The sequence below is a fragment of the Perissodus microlepis genome, chromosome 14 (assembly GCF_051167445.1).
Source record: "Perissodus microlepis isolate ML-2025 ecotype Zambia chromosome 14, ASM5116744v1, whole genome shotgun sequence".
NCBI lineage: Eukaryota > Metazoa > Chordata > Actinopteri > Cichliformes > Cichlidae > Perissodus > Perissodus microlepis.
Window position 1 is genome coordinate 1,841,746 of NC_140474.1, and position 10,764 is coordinate 1,852,509.

A 10,764-nucleotide genomic window follows, 5' to 3' on the forward strand; every position below is an offset into this window, starting at 1 on the left:
TTTTATTTAGTTCTGTTAATTTCAAAACAAAGCTTCTTTTCCTTTTTCTTGACTAATGGTGTCACCTCCTGTAAGTTGTCATGACTTTTGAGTCATGATATGTATAAATTCTAAATGAGTGAAAGTCAGGGACTGGGCCAGATCGGACGGTCTGAGGCAGCTTTGTTCTGGTCTCCACCTCTGTGTGGAGTTGCTTCCTTGAGCTCATCCACTCACATCTGCAGGTAGTTTGAAATCAAGAGGCTGTGCATTTAGGAGCTGTGGTGCTAGATCTCCAGCAGTTTGTATTTCTGCCATGGTAGTAAATGGGCTCTGTCTCTTGTCTTCATTTCTCTGCGTTTACTCTTTAGTAACTTTTGTATATCATCTTCTCTGTAGAACTACACACCTGCTACTATATAACTCATCTGGAAATCTTACCTCTCCCGTCTCGAGGAATTTCCAGTTATCAGCAGGTTTTTGCCATTCTGCTTGCAGCTACGCCAGGGGTGTCCAACTCCAGGCCTCGAGGGCCGGTGTCCTGCAGGTTTTAGATCTCAACCTGGGTCAACACACCTGAATGAAATGATTAGTTCATTACCAGGCCTCTGGAGAACTTCAAGACATGTTGAGGAGGTCATTTAGCCATTTAAATCAGCTGTGCTGGATCAGGGACACATCTCAAACCTGCAGGACACCGGCCCTCGAGGCCTGGAGTTGGACACTCATGAGCTGCGCCATGCCTCTCCAAAAAGCCCCAAAATCACACACGCTTGGTTTGAAACCCGGCCAGCCCACTGATAACCACCCTCGCCATCATCACCCAGTGCATGCCAAGTAAGGCAAAGCAGAGCAGTTATCCAAGCAGCCATTCTCCATCTTCTCACCTACGAGTACTATCTTATATGATACCTGATATAGCTCATAGCTTCTGCCCACCCAGCTCCCCCTCTTCCCAGCAGCACTTTGAAAACAAATACTGAAAACACGAATCCCACCATCTGGCTCTGTTTTTGGGGCTCAGTAACAGTCGAATCATGGCACTGAAAATTCTTTTTTAATGGTATCCGTCATGTTCTCTAGGAAGTGGTTGGAGAGCTCAACCTCACAGCTGTGTAAACTTTCATGTGCTCTTCTACTAAAAACACTTAAAGTGCTTTACACAACTTGCCTCATTCACCCAGAAGATCCATTAGAGCTGATTGAGGAGCATCAGGGTGCAGAAGTAAGCTTGAGAGAAGGCGAGAAGGAGAAAAGACACAACCAACATGAGCACAAGGACAAACTAGGGTCACACACAACTTTATACAAGTAAAGACACACATACATGTACAGTAGTACAAAGAATATTATGTAAAGCCGCTCGACAATAGTGGAAAGAATACCAATAAAGTGTATCAATATAAGTACGCGTCTGCAGTTCAGCATCAACAAATGAAGTTAACAGGAGTTCATGTGACTAGTTCACATGACATAGAAATCAGCTTTTAAACAGAGTGCAGTTATGGGTTTCTTCAAATATTAACTAGGTGACAATAAATGTCACCCACAGACCCACCAATTAAACTGTAAACAAGACATGATCAGCGTTAATTGTTCACTGTTTCAAAAGAAAATAAAGTCCCTGTAACAACGTGTCAGTGACACAGATGTTTTTGAAGCTGTTGTTAAAGTTGTTTACACCAACGTTTAAATCTAATACAACAGGAAGGAAGAACAAAAATGGTCACAACTATTACTAACAGTGTGACTCACAGTAGTAATTGCTTCATTCAATCTGCCACATCAGAGCACTCTACCTGAAAAAAGGACAGCAGGTGTGTTTTTGTAACATTTTTTTAAAGAAAAAAACTTAAATGAAATTAAACATGAATTGTTTTTGAAGTTTTTCAAAAAAAAATCCACGTTGTGCGTACTTGCGTTCTCGTGTACTCGTGATACGTCATCAGTCTGAGACCAAGTACTGTTCCAATTCAAAGTACGCATCAAGCCGAGAACGCGAAAAAGTCCCGGATGTGTTCTCGCTCCGCCCGTTTTATCGAGCATGCATCTGTGGTGACTTGTGTGGACTTGGTACAGCTAAATATCCCAGAATGCATTTCGTCCAAAACTCAAACGCGGCAATGGCGGACGAGCGGGGCTAAAAACTTTTAAATATTACTATTTCTGGGTCACAAAATACACTTTTAAGTTATTTTCAAGCGAGAAAGTAGCTGTGCAAACTTCAAATATCTGCTCGATTTATTAAGATATCATATATTTCCAAACGTGTTCAGATGGTTTCGGAGACGTCTGTGACCCGCCAGCTCCATAGCAGACAGCGAGGTCAAGGATCACTAAAGCCGGCGAGAACAGCGGACTCCTGGCTCATCGTTTTCAACCCCCCCGCGGTCTTTTCGCTACTCAGGTTAAACAAACCCCAGCAGCTGTCTATTGTATTGAGTGTCCACTAAAATTAAAATAAAAGCGTTCTAACATCTCACTTGCTTGTTTTTATTAAGGCATACATGTACACTATTTTTATTAATAGATATTTCGCTACTGAGGTTAAACATGATATATAAGTAAATTAGATAACTTCTGAATGTTAAGTTTGGTTTATTTCAGTGTTTTATTTGTTCCTGAGTAAATCGGTTTGGCTGTGATTAAAGTTAAGCTTCATAACATATTACTCACAGTTAAATTAAGAGGGGACGGCAGTAAAAACTCCAGACGTGTGACATCATCAAGTACGCTGGTAATCCAATCCGGTCGTTAAGTGATGACGTGACGAATCCTACTTCCGGGCCTAAAGTAGTCTGTGTTTAATATGGCTTTTGTGTTGTTAACATGTTTAATGTTTTGTATTTTCTTCTATTTAATCTCAAAAAGCTCCTAAAACAGTCAGTGATCACTGTTGACCTCCCTCGGCTTTTATTACCGCTAATCATTTATTTAAGCTCAGTTTTTAAAACCTTAGGATGTAACTACAGCCCAGCCCATGCAGCAGTATATGAATGACTAACCTCGTATTGTGGATGGATTATCTCAGTCGTTCTCCTGGCTGAAGTTTGGTCCTTTTACAGCATCCTGCCATGCGATTACATTTGTTCCTGACCACCGAGAACACTCACGTTAACTTTTATCGAGTGGAAAAAAGGTTAACTTGTTTATATTATGCTAACATAGCTGTGTCGCTAGCGGTCACGTAGCACATCATTATATACCAGCTAGCCAAACTTCAGTAACCCTACAAACGTCACTGCTGTTTAGTTTTCTGTCATCATCATTATTCATCTATGTATTACTTTTATGTATTAGTCATCTATTCGTTGTAATCATCTATCCTTGCAGTTGTTTATTACACAAAACAAATTATATTATCAAACTTCTGGCCACACAGCGCTGATATTCATTGCACATGCACATATTAACCTTAACCAGAGGGTTTAAAAACAACAACAACAATGTTTACATACCATATCTGCTTCTGCTGTGGCCTGGTGGACAACAAATTGGTCAAGGGTTCCTCTTTCTTTCACGCCCCTCATATTCATCATGTGCCCACCAGTAGAAGCATGCTGCTTAACGTCAGTCAGTCCACCATGGCAAATGGAAAAAGTGCGCCGGCACACAGTGCAGTGCGCTTTATACGTGTTATCGCGCACTTTTCCCAGCCAGTTGTTTTCATTTTCCCATTCCTCCCTGTATTTTTGCAACCTTTTTTTTTCTTTCCAGGAGGGGAACAAGCACTGACTCGCGCCGCAGTGTCGGTGTTTGTCTCTTTGTTGGCCATGCTGGTCATCTGTTGTCTTCCGGTATCTTCTCCGCACGCGACCTTTCCTCGACCAATTAGATAAGCGGTAATCTGTGCTAAGTGTGCTGTCAGCTCATTGGTCACAGAGCAGGAGAGGGGCTGGGAATTATGTTTTCAAACAAAGCGTTAAATCCATTAACATTTATAGACTTTTTGTGATTCTCCCTGTATTACGGGACAAAGTGCGTCCCTTATTAGCTCAATACGGGACGTGTACTTTTGTTTCTAAATACGGGACGATTCCTTTTTTTAAGGGACGGTTGGCAACCCTAATCCTGCCATGCGATTACATTTGTTCCTGACCACCGAGAACACTCACATTAACATTTATCGAGTGGAAAAAAGGTTAACTTGTTTATATTATGCTAACATAGCTGTGTCGCTAGCGGTCACGTAGCACATCATTATATACCAGCTAGCCAAACTTCAGTAACCCTACAAACGTCACTGCTGTTTAGTTTTCTGTCTTCATTTATGTTGGAAGTGATAACAGAGCTGTACGTTTTAATTTGTTTCCAAAACCCCGCAGTCAGGACATGCTATATTGTATTTAGATAGAAGCTAGCGAGCTAACTTCCTGCTAACTTCTAACTCCGTTAAATGTCATAAATTCCGTTTTCATGGATGCCTGGATGTTAAACTCAATTGTTACACCTGGTAGAGCAGAACGCTGATCATTTTATTAAAGATGAAAGACTTTAGACAGTTTTTCAACTCTCAGTGATGCCATAGTGATCGTTTGATATATGGACCTGCAGCGGAGTTTAGGCCCAGACACGGCTAGTGACGTCAGACTTAACGACCGGATTGTACAATTTGCAAGGCCGCGCTCGCGTTCTCGGCAAGTCCGGTCTCGCCGAGAACGCGAGTATGTACTTGCGTACTTAGAATTGAGAAAGGGCCATGCTGCTAGTGATGGGATTTACGGCTCTTTTTAAAGCTCGGCTCACTAAAAGGAGCCGGATTTTTCGGCTCCCAACTAGTGATGTGTGGATCGATCCTGAAATATCGATTCCTCCGATACCAATCATTTATGTTCTAGAATCAATTCTCACATTAAAATATCGATATTTTAGTAATTTAGAGTAAATTTGTAGTTTATCATTAACAGGAACACAGTGGAAAGAAACTATAACATTCGGATTGTCTACATTCAAAGGAACTACTTCCTCTTCCGCCTTTCATAGTCATGTGCGAAATACGGCTGTATAAATGTCTCGCAGCCCCTTGGCATGCGCACTCACAACAATGGCTGAGTGTAATTGGAGTCATGTGCGGACGTATTTTAACTCCACAAAGAGCTTAGACGTGGTTTGCGATATATGTGGCAAAAAAGTGCTCCAAGACTGAGGTGTTGTGGCCGTACTAGGGAGACATTCAAAAGGGCTGTTTGGGGGGGGGGGTGATAAATACATTTTACAGGGTTTATTTATTGGATAAAATACGTTAAATGTCACCGTTATTATTGGCCGGCCCGGAAACAGCGGGGGTTGTCCAAATTCAGAGGCTGCTTCCACCTGAGGACCCGGCCTTTGCGGTCTAAAGAAAGCCGGGTAGTACGTCACGAGCTCCCTCGGTGGACTGAAACTCTGCCGTCTGCTCCTTGCTATCTAAAATATAACCGGGCACTGACCTAAACTCTCGACCGTCTCACACTTCTGTTTAATCGGTTTTCTGTTTGACGTTTATTCAGCTGTGTGAAAACCCCGGAGGAACCCACCCGAGGGATTAATAAAGTTAAATTTAATTCAATCTTATCTAATAACTTTAATCTCAGCCAAACTGATTTACTCACGAACAAATAAAACACTGAAAAAGCCAAACAATAACATTTTTAAGTTATCAAAGTGACTTATATATCATGTTTAACCCGAGCAGCGAAAGACCGCGGGGGTTTGAAAACGATGTGTCGGTCGGCTCAGATATTTGAAGATTACACAGCTACATACTCACCTGAAAATATGTTAAAAGTTTTTTTGCGACCCAGGAAGAGAAATAAGAGTAATATTAAAACTAAGCAGCTGCAGTAGTAGTAGCCATTGTTGGAAACTGGAATTGGCTGGGCCGCGCTATAAATTCTGTGATATGGTTTTTCAATTTTGTTGTCCGGGTGGAAAATTGGGAAAAATTCGGGAGAATTCGGTGTTCTCCCGGAAAAATCGGGAGGGTTGGCATGTATGGTTGTGTCAACATCACTAACATGGTCAAACACCTCAGAGTAAATCATATCACAGAATATGACGAGCGTATGTTGAGGCGAACTGAAGAGGAGGACAGGGACAGGTGCTGCTGGGGCGAGACAGACGTCTCTCACGGAGTCCTTTAGTGCTGCAGGCAGGCAAGGTGTTCAAATAGCACAACTTCAGTTTTTTGTATTTCTATATGATGAACTCTGCATTATTAAATAATAATAATAAGTAATCTGATGTCCTGTAATCATTATGATGCTATAATTTGAGATACAATAAATAAAATAAGTTTTTGTACAAAGTATCGGTATCGGATCGGTATCGTCGATACCACCCTGAATATTACTTGGTATCGGATCGGAAAGGAAATCAGTGGTATCGCACATCACTACTCCCAACCAGCTCTTCAGGTTGTTTTGTTGCTTTAATTAATTTATTATTAACAACAATATAAAATTATGTACAAAAGGAATTACTAATGTAAAAACAAAACAAAACATGGTTTTATTTATATATGTTTATATATAAATATATACGTGGCCCCTAGAGACAAAGCACGTACAAACTCCAAAACACATTTCTAGCGTTAACTGAACTTGGAAAACAGAGCTACCTAGATCAGCGGTCCCCAACCCCCGGGCCTCGGACCGGTACCGGTCCGTGAGTCGTTTGGTACCGGGCCGCGAGAGTTGAGGCTCAGGTGTGAAATGTATAGTTTTCAGGGTTTTTATCGGTTTTCAGCGTTATTTTGTTATCGTTTTTATCGTTAACTCTGTTTTCCTGGGTCTTTTCACGTGCGTTATGAATAAATCTTCTTTTTTTCGTACCGGTACTAGTTTTATTTTGTTGTATTTATCCGCGACACATTGAAGGCCGGTCCGTGAAAAATATTGTCGGGCATAAACCGGTCCGTGGCGCAAAAAAGGTTGGAGACCGCTGACCTAGATCACTTAGGCTACGTCCACACGTACACGGGTATTTTTGAAAACTGAGATTTTCCGTTTTCGTTTTAAAAAATAATCCCGTCCACACGTAAACGCAGAAATGAAGGAAAACGCTGCTAGGAACATGCCAAAGCAACAGGTGGCGATATATTCCTAACCGTGTGGAAATGTTGGCCAATCAGAAGTCTAGAAGCCTCGGTGGGAAAAAGTGAACAAGGATGTCATATCAAAACAAGCCCACACCTGCAGTTGTTTCAGTTTTTCACTGGTGTTTCCTGTCAGCTGGTCAACCTCACTCAGGCGACATCCATATCAGCCAACCAAACGACAAGCTCCTCCCTTTGTGCTTCAAATCCCTCCCACTCTGAGACAAGGAGCTGAAAGAGAGAGAAAAGAGTCAATTATAAAGAAGAGAGAAAAGTGAAACCCTCCTCAGAAGGTCTGACTCGCATACCTGCAGCTGACCTTTGATGGACTGCAGTTTGGCGTTCACGTCATCCCTCGCCGATGCCAGCAGCCGAGTCTGCGGGGTGCCCTGGAAGAGCTGAGTTAATGTTCGACTCCTCCTGGTCAGGCTCTCCAGCTGGATGAGCCGAGGTCTCCCCTCTCGCCGCTGCCTCTGAACACAGAAACACAAATTGCATCTGAAGCAGGAGGTGCAGATTTTTTCTGCTATTCTTTTCTAAATCCAGGCTTGAAAACGTGGAGGTATTTGGAAAACTTTTTTGGCCAGCGGACGACTGTTGTCTTGCAGAAAGTCAAATCAAACATATGCGATACACAATCAATTCACAAGAACACATTATAAAAATAAGTCCAGTTCTTGCCTGATTTCAAGTGAATTCTGCATCAAAACAGGGTGACAGAAGTAAAACGAGTGCACAAAGCCTCACTTTGTACAAGCCTGCTATTACAGTTCTACAGTTCTGCTGTACGAATCTTATGGATACACACTAAATGAAACAATAGTGTGCATGACTCCAGATTCTGATCCCTCATCCTAATATGGTCCCAACATAGCAACAGCAATAAAGCAAATGTTGAGGCTTCAAAATACAAAGTCCATAAACCAATGGCTGACATGGGTTTTATCATAAGGGTGATAAATATACAGATTTCAGTCTGTCTTAGAGATTTGATGTTCATTTACCTGCAGATGCCCTATACGTGCCTGCTCTGTGGTTTTCCACAACGTTTTGCACATCACTATTTAATACAGGAAGTAAGTGAACTAAAACAAGTCATCTTTCTTTGTGAGAGGACCATATTAATGAAACAAACCTCAATGACATCACAGAGATCCCTAAAGATGCTCCTGCTGCTTCTCTTCCTCCTCATCCAAAGCTTCCTTCTCCTTGTCCTCGCCTTCCATCCAATTGTAATTCAACCTAATTGTGATTCCCCCCTCCTCTTCCTCATTTTGTTGGAGCTGTGAACACAATTAATGTGAATCTGGATTAATTTGTGCAAACAAGAAAAATCTACAGCTTTTTGGTCAGAGGTGCTCTTGTGATTTAAGCCGGGTAGAGTAGATTTATGTGTTGATGCTGCCTGCTTCAGCTCTGGCTGCTGAGTGATATTTACACCCTGGCTGGATTACAAACTTTAACCCTTGTGCTCCCCTTCGGGGCAGCTCCGGACCCCGGGGGTCCCAGAGTACCCCTGGGTCGCATTTCACAGGACGCGCATCAGGGTTGGCTCCCGCGCCCCATACACCCACGTTTCCCTCCCTGAATGCCACTCCCGTTTCAATTTTTCTCCTAGTTTCAGGCAGGCTCTATCACGTTCGTCCATGGGAGGCCGCTGTTAATCCCGTTATTCAACCCCTTAACATTCCAGCTGGCTATTTTGAAATCTGTCTGTCTATCCATCTTATATTTTGTCTCCTTGACCTGGAGACAACATATAAGATGACACCGCCATGGACCTCAACCAGCAGGCTTTGTGTTACCCGTTTCTTTATACAGGAGCATGTAGGGGTGGACTGCCTTTTTATTTGATTACCCTTTTCTCATGTTTTTGTTAGTTAGGGACATTTTGGGGGACATTATTCTCTTACTTGTTAAACACATGCTCCCATCCACTCTCTTGGTCCAGAAGCTCCATAATCCAAGTGTCCCAACTCAGGTCTGATGGCATTTTTTCAGTGGTGTTTTTAACCTCTTGGGAACTTTCACTACATTCCTTACTTGATGCAGAAAGAAGAAAAGAGTCAGGGATGCATAGCAAGCACAACAAGACACCAGCAGTCCAGACCTTTCACCAACTGAAGACATTTGCAGCACCATAAAACATGACAGAGAAGAGCTGGGACTATGCGAAAGGGTGAAGTGCTGCAGTAAAGTTGCAATGGTCCTATCTTTTATACAGTCTATGGTTCACTCTATTTGATTACCCTTTTCTCATGTTTTTGTTAGTTAGGGAGATAAGACATTGTCATTTGGTTTTATTCTTTTCATAAATAAGTTTTGTACATCCTTTAGATACGGTCCCTCTTGTTTGTTGTTTTGGGGTCCACCCCGAAGCTATAGTTTGCTCCTTTCCTTTGTTAGAATTCAATCACTGTGAAAAAAAATCACCATTAAAATTGTACTGGTTGTGTGATGTGCTGCTTGGGGTCAGACAGGGGTGGATCACCCTTATATTATGGTCTGGCCACCCCTAGAATGGCCATAACACTAACTAAAATGAAACTAGACTTAAAACTGGCTGGTGTCCTTACCAGTGACCTTGGGTCTGAACTGTGGGCTCCTCTTTCCAGGTGTTCGTACTGCCTGAGTGGGACCAAGATGTGCTGTCTTGCCTCTTTTGGGTTTTCTGCATGTTTCTGGCTCAACATGCAAGTATCCACTTCTTGACGTTCACTGTTGGTTGCAGCCACTTGAGGTTTCTGGGCTCATTTGGGTTCTCAACACTGGGTGACTTTGATGGGAGTGAAAGCATCCTCACAACATAAATCACCACACTACCTGCTTTTGTTTCAGATTTTTCTTTATCCTTGTTAACATGTTTGGGTACTGGGTTTACCTGTAATGCATTTTGTGCTCCAAAAGCTGTTATTTTGTGCAGCTGTGCTCCAAAAGCTGTTAGCATGACCTTTCTTATCATTAGATTGTGCCACACCAGCACCTGAGAGAAAAGCTTTGAGTTTGATTTTGTGTTTTGCAGGCACTCAGGAGAATAAGTCATGATGTTTCTTGTGTTTGTCATGTTAGTATCTCAGTGCTTGTCAATCACCAGTCAACAGTGTCACCACTGTGAACAACATCCTGCGATGGTTTGAGCCAAAACCTTCGAGAAGTCCCTGCAGCCGCTTCAAAACTCATCACTGAGCTCGATCTCTCTTTTAACACGCTGGAGACAATAATGAAAGATGACTTTCTTTCATATGCTGCTTTGAGGGCTTTGTTCGTGAACAACAACAGAATCAAAACCATCCATGAAGAGACATTTCACCTGCTGATTAATTTGGAGAAACTGGACTTCCACAAACCAGTTGGAGACTTTGTCTTCTGGATGGTTTCAGAACCTGATTTCTCTCCACTATTTCAATCTTTTGGGAAACAAATATACAACACTGGGTCCGGGAAACCTTTTCCTGCCACTGAGGAGCTTGAAGACCCTCCATTTTTGAGGAGCTTTCCTTCAGTCTGTCAGTGAAAGGGATTTTTTTTTAACCTTGAAACTGCCGTGACCCTGTCCAAAGACCAGCTGGCCAGGTCAGTCATGGATATTCACAAATACCCCATATTACTGGTGGAAAAGAAATATCGAGGGAAATGCAAAGAGTAACAGCTGCGGTTAGCTGACGGCCATCATACCCCTTAAATCTGAAAACTGATTGGTCGGGGTTTAG